The sequence below is a fragment of the Mustela erminea genome, chromosome 4, assembly GCF_009829155.1.
Source record: "Mustela erminea isolate mMusErm1 chromosome 4, mMusErm1.Pri, whole genome shotgun sequence".
NCBI classification, from domain to species: Eukaryota; Metazoa; Chordata; class Mammalia; order Carnivora; family Mustelidae; genus Mustela; species Mustela erminea.
In genome coordinates, this window is record NC_045617.1 from 122323123 (window position 1) to 122338442 (window position 15320).

The window sequence follows — 15320 nt, forward strand, 5'->3', positions numbered from 1 at the left end:
GGGGTGTGGGAGGTTGGGGTACCAGGTGGTGGATATTCTAGAGAGCATGGATTGCATGGATTGCACACTGGGTGTGGTACAAAAATAATGCATTCTGTTATGCTGAAAATAAAAAATAAATTAAAAAAAAAAAAAAGGAACCTTGTAATCCTGTAACATATATGGCGTGTTGGTGGGGAAAATCGTCACACTTCATCCGTCACAGGGACTCCTCTGGGTTTTGTAATGCAAATTTGGATTTTGTAATGCAAAGTTGGGTAATTTCCCCTTGTAAACCTTTTCTACTTTTCCCAGGGGTCAAACAGAGGGGGTTCTTCAAGGCAAGATAAAATAAGGAGTGACCTTCCCAACAAGGCAAGGTCTCTTCTTTAGTTCCCAAGGGCTCTCCCTTGGAGAATCTTTTTTTTTTTTTAAAGATTTTTTATTTATTTGGCAGAGAGAGAGAGCACAAGTAGGCATAGAGGCAGTCAGAGGGTGAAGAAGTAGTCTCTCCACTGAGCAGAGAGCTCAAGGTTGAGGGACTTAATCCCAGGACCTGGGAATCTTGACCTGAGCTGAAGACAGACCCTTAACTGACTGAGCCACTCAGGTGTCCCCTAACCCACTGGAACAATTTGGATTACAAAATTTAGGACAGGACTGATCTCTTGTAATGCTGCATGGCCTCAGTGGGATCTATCAGTTAACCACTTCTGCAGAAAACAGGGCTCTATGTCAGGACCCTGACCTAAGGGTCTCTTGTAGCACATGTTTGCCCCAATGTGTCTGGCTAGTCAACTCCCTCCTTACATATTGGATGATAATTATCTAAGTAGACCTCCTCAGAATAAACCCAGGTTGCTAGAAAAAACACAGGCCCTCCCTGGCAAAGGGGACACTGACTCTCACTCTCTCTCTCTCCATTCCTCCTAATGGATATGGGGTTTCCCCCTCATTTCCCAAGTTAATGGATATCATTGGAACCCACTGTCTCTGGTTAGTCTGCTGCAGGATGGGGACTTTAGGAAATATTCCTGGGCAGCTGCTGAAACTTCCTTTGTTTTGGGGAAGTTCCCTGTCTTCTCTGGCCTGATATGGACTGCCTACTTCCACTTTGGTGGAAAAACAAACAAACAAACAAACAAAAATCTGCATCTGCTCATCTGTCCCAGGTGACAGGCTTTAGAGCAGGAACATTCTCTGCCTTCTGGGGGAGCACTCTGCCTCTTCTGCCTCGACCTGCCCCTCCTCCTGCTTCTGCACCACCTGGGGTGTGGACTGAATACACTGCTCATTTCAGATTCCCCACCATGGTCTCAGAAAAAAATTGACAATGGGGAACAAACTGATTGACTTCTAAAGGAGAATCCAAGTGAAATATAATGGGTATTTAAACTAATTTAAGTTTGTCAGTTTAATTAAGAAAAACATGTCTTTAAAGTTATCAGCCTTCACTTTTAATTTAATTTAATTTAATTATTTAATTTATTCTACCAAGATTTACTGAAGGTCAAATAAGCTTTCGTGATCTCTGTTATAATTTTTTAACAGAAAGATAACTTAACATGATGGTTAATTTTCTGCCTTGGAGTTTTCATGGATAATTGGTTAAGATAGCTTTATAAGTCTTTGCTAAGCTGAAACTTTAAAGTTTTGCTTGTATAATAAATTGGGATTAAATTCATTGGACATGTAGGTCTTTTTTAAGCAGGATAAAGTACTAAAGCATTGATTACTGGGCATAGACTTGTGCTTTTGACTTCTTATTATGAAGAAACTAAGAATATTTGAGTATGTTTTGTGCTTAACTGATTCATAAATTTGCTGTCTAAAAAGTTCTGGTATAACAGTTTATAATTGGTTACTGCTTAACTTTCACTAAAGACTAAGGTTTGTAAGAATGCAGATTTCTGCTCTGTATGTAGGAAAGCAGGAGATATTTAAGAAACATACAAGAAATGGGAATACATTTTTGTTAAAGGTAAAAAAAGGTAATTTTGGAGTTTTAGGGTGGAGGAGTCAAGATGGTGGAGAAGTAGCAGGCTGAGACTACTTCAGCTAGCAGGAGATCAGCTAGATAAAAAAGATTGCAAACACCTACAAATCCAACGGCAGATTGAAGAGAAGAAGAACAGCAATTCTAGGAACAGAAAATCAACCACTTTCTGAAAGCATATTTTCCTGGGGTTGTTGCTACCCTTTTAGTATTTTACTTGCTCCTTCATATACTCTTATCTGGACAAAATGACAAGGCGGAAAAATTCACCACAAAAAAAAGAACAAGAGGCAGTACCGAAGGCTAGAGACCTAATCAATACAGACGTTGGTAATATGTCAGATCTAGAGTTCAAAACGACGATTCTCAAGGTTCTAGCCAGGCTCAAAAAAGGCATGGAAGATATTAGAGAAACCCTCTCGGGAGATATAGAAGCCCTTTTGGGAGAAATAAAAGAACTAAAATCCAGCCAACTTGAAATAAAAAAAGCTATTAATGAGGTGCAATAAAAAATGGAGGCTCTCACTGCTAGGATAAATGAGGCAGAAGAAAGAATTAGCAATATAGAAGACCAAATGACAGAGAATAAAGAAGCTGAGCAAAAGAGGGACAAACAGCTACTGGACAACAAGGGAAGAATTCGAGAGATAAGTGACACCATAAGACGAAACAACATTAGAATAATTGGGATTCCAGAAGAAGAAGAAAGACAGAAGGGAGCAGAAGGTATACTGGAGAGAATTATTGGAGAGAATTTCCCCAATATGGCAAAGGGAACAAGCATCAAAATCCAGGAGGTGCAGAGAACTCCCCTCAAAATCAATAAGAATAGGTCCACACCCCGTCACCTAATAGTAAAATTTACAAGTCTTAGTGACAAAAAGAAAATCCTGAAAGCAGCCTGGGAAAAGAAGTCTGTAACATACAATGGTAAAAATATTAGATTGGCACCAGACTTATCCACAGAGACCTGGCAGGCCAGAAAGAGTTGGCATGATATATTCAGAGCACTGAACGAGAAAAACATGCAGCCAAAAATACTATATTCAGCTAGGCTATCATTGAAAATAGAAGGAGAGATTCAAAGCTTCCAGGACAAACAAAAACTGAAAGAATTTGCAAACACCAAACCAGATCTATAGGAAATATTGAAAGGGGTCCTCTAAGCAAAGAGAGAACCTAAAAGTAGTAGATCAGAAAGGAACAGAGACAATATACAGTAATGGTCACCTTACAGGCAATACAATGGCACTAAATTCATATCTCCCAATAGTTACCCTGAATGTTAATGGGCTAAATGCCCCAATCAAAAGACACAGGGTATCAGAATGGATAAAAAAAAAAAAAAACAAACCAAAGCCCATCTATATGTTGCCTATAAGAAACTCATTTTAAACCCGAAGACACCTCCAGATTTAAAGTAAGGGGGTGGAAAAGAATTTACCATGCTAATGGACATCAGAAGAAAGCAGGAGTGGCAATCCTTATATCAGATCAATTAGATTTTAAGCCAAAGACAATAATAAGAGATGAGGAAGGACACTATATCATACTCAAAGGGTCTCTACATCAAGAAGATCTAACAATTTTAAATATTTATGCCCCCAACGTGGGAGCAGCCAACTATATAAAACAATTAATAGCAAAATCAAAGAAACACATCAACAATAATACAATAATAGTAGGGGACTTTAACACTCCCCTCACTGAAATGGACACATCATCCAAGCAAAAGATCAACAAGGAAATAAAGGCCTTAAATGACACACTGGACCAAATGGAAATCACAGATATATTCAGAACATTTCATCCCAAAGCAATAGAATACACATTCTTCTCTAGTGCACATGGAACATTCTCCAGAATAGATCAGATCCTTGGTCCTAAATCAGGTCTCAACTGATATCAAAAGATTGGGATCATTCCCTGCATATTTTCAGACCACAGTGTTCTGAAGCTAGAACTCAACCACAAGAGGAAATTTGGAAAGAACCCAAATACCTGGAGACTAAACAGCATCCTTCTGAAGAATGAATGGGTCAACCAGGAAATTAAAGAAGAATTGAAAAAATTCATGAAAACAAATGATAATGAAAACACAACGGTTCAAAATCTGTGGGACACAACAAAGGCAGTCCTGAGAGGAAAATATATAGTGGTACAAGCCTTTCTCAAGAAACAAGAAAGGTCTCAGGTACACAACCTAAACCTACACTTAAAGGAGCTGGAGAAAGAACAAGAAGGAAACCCTAAACCCAGCAGGAGAAGAGAAATCATAAAGATCAGAGCAGAAATCAATGAAATAGAAACAACAACAACAACAAAAAAAAACAATAGAACAAATCAACGAAACTAGGAGCTGGTTCTTTGAAAGAATTAATAAGATTGATAAACCCATGGCCAGACTTATCAAAAAGAAAAGAGAAAGGACCCAAATAATTAAAATAATGAATGAAAGAGGAGAGATCACAGCTAACACCAAAGAAATACAGACCATTATAAGAATATACTATGAGTAACTCTACGCCAACAAATTTGACAATCTGGAAGAAATGGATGCATTCCTAGAGACATATAAACTACCATAACTGAACCAGGAAGAAATAGAAAGCTTGAACAGGCCCATAACCAGTAAGGAGATTGAAACACTCATCAAAAATCTCCAAAGAAACAAAAGCCCGGTGCCAGATGGCTTCCCGGGGGAATTCTACCAAACATTTAAAGAAGAACTCATTCCTATTCTCCTGAAACTGTTCCAAAAAATAGAATTGGAAGGAAAACTTCCAAACTCATTTTATGAGGCCAGCATCACCTTGATCCCAAAATCAGACAAGGATCCCATCAAAAAAGAGAACTATAGACCAATATCCTTGATGAACACAGATGCGAAAATTCTCACCAAAATACTAGCCAATAGGATTCAACAGTACATTAAAAGGATTATTCACCACGACCAAGTGGGATTTATTCCAGGGCTTCAAGGTTGGTTCAACATCCTCAAATCAATCAGTGTGATACAACACATCAATAAAAGAAAGAACAAGAACCATATGATACTCTCAATAGATGCTGAAAAAGCATTTGACAAAGTACAGCATCCCTTCCTGATCAAAACTCTTCAAAGTGTAGGGATAGAGGGCACATACCTCAATATTATCAAAGCCATCTATGAAAAACCCACTGCAAATATCATTCTCAATAGAGATAAACTAAAAGCTTTTCCGCTAAGGTCAGGAACACAGCAGGGATGTCCATTATCACCACTGCTATTCAACATAGTACTAGATGTCCTAGCCTCAGCAATCAGACAACAGGAAATTAAAGGCATCCAAGTCGGCAAAGAAGAAGTCTAACTATCACTCTTCACATATGATATAATACTATATGTGGAAAACCCAAAAAACTCCACTCCAAAACTGCTAGAACCTGTACAGGAATTCAGTAAAGTGTCAGGATATAAAATCAATGCACAGAAATCAGTTGCATTTCTCTACACCAACAACACAGAAGAAAGAGAAATTAAGGAGTCAATCCCATTTACAATTGCACCCAAAACCATAAGTTACCTAGGAATAAACCTAACTGAAGAGGCAAAGAATCTATACTCAGAAAACTATAAAGTACTCATGAAAGAAATTGAGGAAGACACAAAGAAATGGAAAAATGTTCCATGCTCCTGGATTGGAAGAATAAATATTGTGAAAATGTCTATGCTACCTAGAGCAATCTACACATTTAATGCAATTCCTATCAAAGTGCCATCCATCTTTTTCAAAGAAATGGAACAAATAATCCTAAAATTTATATGGAACCAGAAAAGACCTCGAATAGCCAAAGGACTATTGAAAAAGAAAGCCAAAGTTGGTGGCATCACAATTCCGGACTTCAAGCTCTATTACAAAGCTGTCGTCATCAAGACAGCATGGTACTGGCACAAAACCAGACACATAGATCAATAGAACAGAATAGAGATCCCAGAAATAGACCCTCAACTCTATGGTCAACTAATCTTTGGCAAAGCAGGAAAGAATGTCCAATGGAAAAAAGACAGCCTCTTCAATAAATGGTGTTGGGAAAATTGGACAGCCACATGCAGAAAAATGAAATTGGACCATTTCCTTACACCACACATGAAAATAGACTCAAAATGGATGAAGGACCTCAATGTGCGAAAGGAATCCATCAAAATCCTTGAGGAGAACACAGGCAGCAACCTCTTCGACCTCAACCACAGCAACATTTTTCTAGGAACATCGCCAAAGGCAAGGAAAGCAAGGGCAAAAATGAACTATTGGGGTTGTATCAAGATCAAAAGCTTTTGCACAGCAAAGAAAACTGTTAACAAAACCAAAAGACAACTGATAGAATGGGAGAAGATATTTGCAAACGACATATCAAATAAAGGGCTAGTGTCCAAAATCTATAAAGAACTTAGTAAACTCAACACCCAAAGAACAAATAATCCAATCAAGAAATGGGCAGAGGACATGAACAGACATTTCTGCAAAGACATCCAGATGGCCAACAGACACATGAAAAAGTGCTCCATATCACTCGGCATCAGGGAAATACACATCAAAACCACAATGAGGTATCACCTCACACCAGTCAGAATCGCTAAAATTAACAAGTCAGGAAATGACAGATGCTGGTGAGGATGTGGAGAAAGGGGAACCCTCCTACACTGTTGGTGGGAATGCAAGCTGGTGCAACCACTCTGGAAAACAGCATGGAGGTTCCTCAAAATGTTGAAAATAGAACTACCCTATGACCCAGCAATTGCACTACTGGGTATTTACCCTAAAGATACAAACGTAGTGATCCAAAGGGGCACTTGCACCCAAATGTTTATAGCAGCAATGTCCACAATAGCCAAACTATGCAAAGAACCTAGATGTCCATCAACAGATGAATGGATAAAGAAGAAGTGGTATATATACACAGTGGAATACTATGCAGCCATCAAAAGAAATGAAATCTTGCCATTTGCGACGATGTGGATGGAACTAGAGGGTATCATGCTTAGCGAAATAAGTCAAGTGGAGAAAGACAACTATCATATGATCTCCCTGATATGAGGAAGTGGAGATGCAGCATGGAGGGTTAAGGGGGTAGGAGAAGAAAAAATGAAACAAGATGGGATTGGGAGGGAGACAAACCATAAGTGACTCTTAATCTCACAAAACAAACTGAGGGTTGCTGGGGGGAGGGAGGTTGGGGGAAGGGGGTGGGGTTATGGACATTGGGGAGGGTATGTGCTATGGTGAGTGCTGTGAAGTGTGTTAACCTGGCGATTCACATACCTGTACCCCGGGGGATAAAAATATATTATATGTTTATTAAAAAAAAAAAAAAGGTAATTTTGTGCTAAATAAGATTGTTTATTGTAAGGACCTATTTAGCCAGAGGCTTCCATTAAGGTTAAACAATAAGGTTAAACCTTGTTGTTTAACCCTTAAACTGTCCCTATTCCCCTTCCCCCAGGGGACTTACTAAAAAACAAGTACTGGAAACCAGCCCCAGGTAACAAAGCCCAGATACAAGGGTGGGTCAGGTCAGGTAGAGGCATCCGATCAATGGGGGGTTGCATACTTTCTCCCTAGCTATCAAGGAGTATGGGCCCCGTCCTTTGGGAGCCTTTTGGGCGCCAATTCTAACCAAGGTTATAGGCTAGGTCAAATGTCTACTATAGGGTAAACTGTAAATCAGTTGGTCACCTAGCATCACTGTGCAGCTTTCTCTATGTGTTACAATTTCAGTGGCCATCTGTGCGTGACCAGGCCCAACCACATGGCCTTTGCCCTTAAAAACTAGTCTGTGAAACAGAGAAGGGTCACCCTCTCTTCTAAGAGGTGCGGCCCTGAACGTTCGGTTTGATTCTTGATGCTTGGCGTGGAATAAAGCTTTGCTTGACCTTCGCTTTATATGTCTCGCTCCTTTAATCACAGACCCATTATTGGGGTACCTAACAATTATTTAAAAAGAAGTAGCTCAGGAGAACATCTAAATGCAAAAAGAAGTTTTAGAGGGTTTGTAAAGGGAAATCATTGGAAAAGAATTGTCATATGAGTCAGAATAAACTAAGGTTGAAATAAAATTTTTTTTTGTTGGAAATTTTTTTTTTTTAAGATTTAAAAAAAAATTTATTTGACAGACAGAGATCACAGGTAGGCAGAGAGGCAGGCAGAGAGAGAGGGGGAAGCAGGCTCCCTGCTGAGCAGAGTGCCTGAATTGGGCTCAATCCCAGGACCCTGGGATCATGACCTAAGCCAAAGGCAGAGGCTAACACTGAGTCACCCAGGTGCCCCTGAAATAAATTTTTTAAAAAGATTTTATTTATTTGTTTGTCAGGGAGGAGGAGAGGTACACACACACACAAAGAGAGAGAATGAGAGAGAGAGAGAGAGAGAGAGAAGCAGGCAGAGGGGGAAGCAGGATCTCCACTGAGCAAGGAGCCCCATGCAGGACTTAACCCCAGGACCCTGGGACCCTGGGACCCTGGGACCCTGGGACAATAACCTGAGCTGAAAGGCAGACCTTAACCACCTGAGTCACCCAGGTATCCCTGAAATAAGTGAGTTTTAAAGGTGCACTGGTAGAAGGTTGACATTCCACTTTCTTTCACTGAAAAAAGAAAAAATTTTCTTAAATTAATGGTCTCCTCTTGGTTAGGAAATGAAAAAAGTTGTTTTCTTTTTTCTTTATCTGCCCAGGAAAACCAGTTTCTGTATTTTGTCTCTTTAGTTAAAATGTCTGTTTTTTTTTTAAAGATTTTTATTTATTTATTTGAGAGAGAGTGAGAGAGAGTACAAGAGGGGAGAGGGTCAGAGGGAGAAGCAGACTCCCTGTGGAGTTGAGAGCCTGATGCAGGACTGGATCCCTGGACTCCAGGATCATGACCTGAGCCAAAGGCAGTGGCTTAACCATCTGAGCCACCCAGGCACCAAAAACTTCTCAGTTTTAAGGGAGGTAAGTTTGGCTAACAACTATATGACACTGCTTATTTGCCTTTGGAATCTTATGGTCACTTTGGTCCAATAAATAATTAAGTTTTGGGTTTTACAATAATTAGTACTCCTACTTAGGCATATGCTTTATAACTGAAGTTTTTCATAAACTTCCACAAGATTTACATTGTAAATGAGGTTTTTTCGGCCAATTGGGCTTATTTACTTGGTATGTTAAGTTACCAGGAAAGCACAGTCAAACAAATAATGATAAACCATAGGTTATTTTATCTGGTCAAATGCTATAGCTCTTCTAAAGATGATATGCAATTCTTAAAGTTTTAATATGTTTTGGTAATAGGACCATCACAATATTCAAATTATTAAAATGTTGTATGTTACAGAAATAATTGAATTTCCTTGTCAATTGCATTTCAGTTTTTTGTCATTATAAAACGAGTTTCATCTTCAAGAAGATTCATAAAAAGAACTTTTGCGGGGCACCTGGTTGGCTCAGTTGGTTCAGTGTCTGACTTCAACTCAGGTGGTGATCCCAGGGTCCTGGGATGGAGCCAGGCATCGGGCCCTCTGCTCACCAGGGAGCCTGTTTCTCCCTGTCCCTCTGCCTGCTGCTCTCCCTGCTTGCACTATCTCTCCCCCTGTCAAATAGACTTTTTTTTTTTTTAAAGATACTTTAGAAGAAATATAGGTTTTTGATATATTCAAAATCCTAAACTAAAATGGATAAGAATTTCTTGAACTAAATAAAAGCTGTATTTAAACTAAATAAGAATTAGTAACATGAGACTAAATAAACTAAAAAAATGATTATAGTTTTGTGACTCATTGCTGGTTCTCCAATGTTTGGTCTTCCGGGTTAAGAAAATTTTCTCTTAAGATAACATAAATATTCTTTCTTCCATGGCAACTATAGTCATTTGCATAAGCTCAATAAGAATCTGTTCTCCTTGTGATGGGACACCATTGGAAACAGGGGTTATTTTACCAAGGCTTTGACTGGAATGTCATATTTGAGAGAGACATGCATGGACCCAGATATGACCAAACAGCTTTAAGGAACTGAGGTTGACTTTATGAAACCTGGAGCCATAAAGCCGTTTGGAACTGTTGGCCTGATACTGATGAAGTCCCAGAACCTAAGTCAGGTTCGGTGGGGTGAGGAGGTTCGGAGCCGACGACTAAAGAAAGAATTCTTAAGACGTCATTGGTGCAAAATGGTGGTTTATTAAAGCACGGGGACAGGGCCCGTGGGCAGGCAGAGATGCGGCCGCCCCGGGTTGTGAAGGTGGGCATGTTATATACCCCACGGTTGGGTAGGTGAGGACAAAGGGGTGTTCAGGAGGGCTTTTGGGGCAAAGAATACTATCAGGATATTGAAGCCTTAGTTGTTATCGAGTAAAGACAATTGGAAGTCTGGTGGAATGTTCCATTCCTGCTATCAAGCATCCTTGTTAATAAGATTTAGGTTTGGAAGAAATTTAACTTTATTTAATTTTCCTTCTACCTCCGCCTCCTTCCGTTTCTCATGGAGGGGAGGGTGACATTAGGGCTATTGATAAGGTAACTTCTTTGTTCTAAATCTCAAGGACATTTGCAAACCAAAGGAGACTCCTACCTTGCAGGACTGTGATCTCTGCAAGATAACCATTTGTTCTTCTTTTAGGGCAGTCAGAGGTGCCTGTGGAATGCTACACACATGGAGGGGAGCGGATGAAAGGGGGGGGATGCAAGGCGCCAGCTTTTGCTTTGTCTTCAGCCAGCCTCTTGCTCCCTCATCAATACCTTGCTTACAGAGTTCCCAGCAGCCTCACCAGTGAGTAAATAATGCCACTTCCTGGTGGGCACAGGAACCTCAGATACTCTGGGAGCTCATGAAGAGGAATTCAGCTGCCCATATCCACAGGTATTGCAGGCGTGTCTGATGGTTCTTGGCTTGACTTCTGGCCTGGAGAGGCTACTGAAAGTTCCACCTAGAAGTTCCTTGCAAAAAGTACCAACAAAGCAAATTTTGAAAGATCTATACAGCTAATTGCTATTCTTGCTGAGCTTACATAAATAATTAAAATAAGTTCATTACAATTGGACTTGTTTTCCAAACTAATTAGTCTTGATTTGGTCATCTCTAAAAATGAGGGTTATTATAATAGAGAGAAATTATGTTTTAGTAACATCTTTATGGTTGTTAAATTCTAGCTCTGATCATCTTTAAACATTTGTTGTTTGCCGAAGCTAGAGAACCTGAGGTAAATTTCAGAGAAATTGCCACAATAGTTCATGTATAGGCAATCTTCTTGCTTGTTATTCTGTGGGGATAATAACAGGACCCCTTGGGCATATGATTATTTAAATCAGAAAAATGGATTAATTCCCAAACAACTGTATAACTTAACTAGGACATTGACCAATTCTGTGTGGCTGGAATGACAGAATCACTCCTTTAAAGCCAGAGTGTGCCCCACTGCATGAGGTTAACTATACGCTATGGAGATCATGGGTGACCCCACTTTCTTTATGACTGGATAAGATGATTTGAGGATGCCTTTATCTCTTTAGACAAGTTTTCTTCCATTCAGCCACTGATTCCTTGTGGTTGGGCTATTGTGAAGGTGGGAGCTCAAACAAAGAGAGCTTCTTGCCGGTTTTATCCCTTAGTCATATTTGTCCTAGAAGCCACCTCTCCTGGGGTCCAATTACAAAGGCTTTAGGCAAGCATACAATAGCCCTCCTGGTAGAAAGGGCCTCCGAACTCACTATGGGACCTCCAGGACTTACCATAGGAGCTACAACATGAAATAAGCAAAACAGTATGCTTGCTCAGCAGAACTCTAAATATCTGTCCCAGGCACTCAGCCAAGAATTCAGTGAAGTCAGAGAGGGACTTCTCAGGAAGGGGCCACTGTGGATCATCTACTATTGCTACACGATTTAGAATGTGAGGAGTTTCCTCATATGTGTTATTTTAACATTATAGATAACTCTCACAAAGTGTCCCATTTCATAGGAGACATTCATGATCAATTTAAAAAATCAAAATTACCCACTGGCCTATTTGATGGAATTGGTAATTGGGGATCTTACCTAAGAGATGTGATCACAATTTTGAGCTTGATATTTGTGTTATGCTTATTCTTTTGCATGTCCTGATGCATGTGTTGTCTGCTGGCCATCATGACCCCCTGAGCCATACCATGGGCCCCCTAGACTGACCCTGGATGGATTCTAACTGCCTTACAGCCCACCACCTCATTTCTGCAGGAAGCAGCCAGAGCAGTCATCATCCCATTCCCTAAGAGCAGTTAGGACTACTGTTCCAGGGGAGGAATAAGTAAGGAAAGGGTTAAGGTATAGGGAGGGAGAGATAGGGGTCCTCCAGCTGGGCTCTGGTAGATCAATACCAGGGGAGTTCATCCTGAACACAACACAGGACACACTCAGTGAGGATGGAAGGAAGCAGGGGGGAAGGCAAGCCTGGGTTTTGCCTGTGACCCTCTCCTTGCTACAACAGGAGGGCTAAGCCTGGGAGAAATCCTCTACTGGGAGCTGCTGGGAACTGAGGTGTTCATGACCTCTGCCCCCAGGAGTGCAGTCCGGCAGCAGAGCAAGCAGTGGCCACCAAGGCCCCCGAACAAGGCCTGGGCTTCATGAATGAACAGAGGGACAAGACCAGCTCTGCTACACATTGGCTCCAGTGATCACGTGGAGATGCCCTGGTGCCTGAGTCCGCAGGTTCCCACATGGGGGGAGGGGCGGAAGAAACCCCAGCCGGGCTGCGGTTGTGTTCCTGTGTGTGCCTGTTCGTTCTGGTTCTAGACGTCTCCGATGACACACCACCCACCCTGCACATTCTGAAGCTCCTTGAACATTTGACTCTGAAACATCTGGGGTGTCCCCATGGTCCTCTTCATGTACCTGTCATGTGAGACATCCCGTCAGTTAAATTTGAAAGATAGTATGGACTGCTTTTCCTCTTTGATTCTCTTATTGCTTTTGTATGCTAATTAATTCATTTCTCAAATTAATCCAGATTCCTTAATGAGTAACATCTCTCTCTGCTAAGGCTAAAGACAGTATTGACATTATTGCTCATAGACAGGTCATTAAAGCCAACTCTCTGAAAGTTTATTACACATTTTTCTTCTCTGATTGCAAGATTTCTTATTAAGTGACTCTAATAGGTTTGATATAGTTATGGTCAGGTTTGACATGGTCAGTGTTTGACATGGTCAGTGACTTTTGCCCTCTTCGCACTATGGGAGGACCAGGCCTGGCCAGTGTCAGGCTTACCATCCAAATATTCACAGACAGTATCATATTCTTCTCAGATATTTAGTTATTTATATTTTTAATTTGTTTGCGGCTTGCTTTGTGTAAGTTAAATATACATTTATACATTTAATCAACTCTCATATCCAATATTAGAATTTGCCGTGTATATTCATTTAATGTAAAATGTTGAAACAGCTGAAATTGTAAGAAAATAATTTAAATAGTATTTAAATTTGGGGTATAGTTGACACAATGTTCCATTAGTGTCAGGTGTAGAAAGTAATGATGTGACAAGTTTGCACGTCACGTGCTATTCCTCACAGGTGTAGCTCCCACCTGCCCAACGCAGCCCTATGACAGTATCAAGGTCTGTCTTCCTCGTGCTGTGCCTTTTATTCCTGTCACTTATTCATTCTGGAACTGAAAGCCTGTGTCCCCACTGCCCCATTCCCATGTCCCCAGCCTCCACCTCCTCCCCTCTGGCAACCATCTCAGATGATCATTTACTGGAAGAGTAATGCCTGTGAACAAGAGAATCCTGTGAACAGAAAGTGCACTGTGTAAGTATTTGATGCTCAGCTTCACGGCTCAGAGGACAGCGCAAGCTTCTGATGACACCGTTTCCATCTCTGCTGCACTTATCACCCATCAGTACTATCATAGAAAGTTCTACTGTTCCCAGGGTGTTCCTGCATGCAGCTCATTTATATTGTTCTTCAAATGGTTCTTTTTGATGATGGCCAATGATTTCCGTTGCATCCTGAGCGCGGACAGCATGTGCTCACACGTTCAGCTCTCACACAGCTTTGGGGTGTGATCTGCATGTCATCTTCACATGGTTGGCAAGAGCAAGACACCAGTGAGTTTTGACAAAAGTAACACAGATTTTTTCCTTATTTTAAATCTGGATATGCCAAATAGTGTTTGCTTTGCAGGAAATTACACACAATCTGTGCATTCTATGGGGGCACCATGGGTATGGGATTGGAATATGACTGTCACAGGGGACCGGGGACAGGGAGGGTTGTTCTGTCATTGTCTCCCATTGTGTTATGTTGTGTCCCTGTCGCTCCTGTCACGGGACACATGTGTGTGCACACACACAGACATACACATTGCCCACACGTGCATCACTAGGTCCTCACTCAGTAAATCCCAGAGCCTCTTCTGAACTCCCCCGTGCCTTCCTCCCTCAGGACAGCGCTCTCTGCAGTATTTCCCCTCAGCGGGGTCGGAGCCGCTCCAGGAGGCCTGCATTTCCTGCCTTGGGCTCCATGGACAGGCCACCTTCCCCTGACATGACTGTGAGGAGATAGAGACAGAGTCTGGAGTCGAGTGGTGCATGCAGGAGCCAAGTTCTTCAGACGATGGGACCAAGATCTTCACGAGCCAGATGAAGAGTAACCCCCAAACCTGAGAAATGTGCAGTGATCCTACCACCAAACCCCAAGACAGGCAGCAGCTTGGGGCCTGGGAGAAAGCAGAGAGAGTTGAGCACACCTCCTACCCCAGGCGCATGAGAACCTCTTGTCTGGTGTCCCCCCATGTCAGGCTGGAACATGCAGGTGCGCACAAACTGTCACGTGAGAATGAATGCCAGGACAGTCTGCTCAGGGGCACAGGGTCCTTGAGTCATTAAGTAGTTAACCAACCAGACTCAGTGGGTCATGGGCACAGTTTAGGTCCCTGCAGGTGGGAAACCAGAAGGCATAAGCTAGTGTTTGTCCTCACAGAGCCTACAGTGAAGATGGGGAGACACCCACACTTCTGAGAGCACGTGACTGAGGGTGTGGGGCAGACTGAGAGCTACTGAAGACAGACGCCTCCTTAGATGTCACATGAGAAGCAGAGACACAGTTTACAGGGTTCATAGGCCAGACCTCCAGTGATTGGGGGAAGGTTCATGAATGACCCAGAATTCTGTGTAGACTCTGATGTGTGTGTACGATCTGGGTTGATGGGGGGATGAGGTCCCAAGTTAGGCTAGGCAAGTTGTGGGTGACATTGGACACAGGGAGGTCAGGATGTAGGTGTAGTTAATTCTTTCTAGTTAGTGTCTGGAGGGTTTAGCATATGAATCAGTCAGTGGAGGGCCTTGCATGTGGCATCCA

At 41.6% G+C, this 15320-nt stretch overlaps 1 pseudogene; it reads left to right on the forward strand.

Annotated features, from left to right (window-relative positions):
- The window catches only part of LOC116587519, a 592489-nt pseudogene that overhangs the window by 35929 nt on the left and 541240 nt on the right, over positions 1–15320 (forward strand).